Consider the following 1,024-nt stretch of genomic DNA (forward strand, 5'->3'; position numbering starts at 1 on the left):
CCCAGAGGAAGCATCCGAGGCAGAAGCAGCGGGCGTGCCAGGACCACGAGGCCGAGAGTGGGGCTGGGGAGGTCTGGAGGGCCGGGACGAACTGCCGCAACTGCAGCCACAAACACACCCGTCCCCGAACACAGACCCCGCCATGGGCGGCACACTGACGGGCACCGCGCAGCCACCTGTGCACACGCAGCACGTCAGAGGGCCCTGGCGGGACGGCCCGCAGCCGACACCAAACGCCTCGCGCGGCCGCGGCGCTGCTGCTGGGCCGGCGGGAGCCCCTGCAGCCGTCTGCCCGCGCCTCGCGCCCCGCTTCGCCCTGGGCGGCGGCGGCAGCGGCGGGAGCCGGGGCGAGCGGGCGGCGGGCTCTGGGACTGACCGGCCACGTCTCCCTGGGCCCCGACTCGCCCTCCCCCCCGCGCCCCGGCGGGGTGGCGGCCTCCGCAGGGGCCGCGGCAGCGAGAGCCCGCCTCTGGGATGAGGTCCAAGCCCCCCTAGGCCTCGGACCTAGGACCGCGAGGGCTTCAAGAAGCGGGCGGCGTCCCTGTGCTTCCGGAGCTAGCAGGAGGACGAGGTGCTGCAGGTGGGCAGGTGTCGGTCCCGGACCAGTGGACTGGCCCAGGAGGAGGACTGGAGCCCCAGGAGGAGCCTGCCGGTGCTGCCGTGAGGGAGGCTTACCAAGAGGCTGGAGTCAAAGGAAAATCAGGCAGACTCCTGGGCATATATGAGAACCAAGACAGAAAGCACAGGACATATGTCTATGTCCTTACTGTCACTGAAATATTAGAAGACTGGGAAGATTCTGTTAATACAGGAAGGGAGATAGAGTGGTTCAAAGTAAAGGATGCCATCAAGTTCTCCAGTGTCATAAGCCTGTACATGCAGAGTATCTGGAAAAATTAAAGCTGGGTTGCTCGCCAACCAGTGGAAATTCCACAGTCCCTTCCCTTCCAGAGAGTAACACCTTGTTTGTAGCTGCTGCACAGCGAACCTCTGGGCTGCCATCCAGCATAAGATAGACAGGGTT

Source organism: Camelus bactrianus, chromosome 14 (genome assembly GCF_048773025.1).
Source record: "Camelus bactrianus isolate YW-2024 breed Bactrian camel chromosome 14, ASM4877302v1, whole genome shotgun sequence".
In the NCBI taxonomy this organism is placed as follows: domain Eukaryota; kingdom Metazoa; phylum Chordata; class Mammalia; order Artiodactyla; family Camelidae; genus Camelus; species Camelus bactrianus.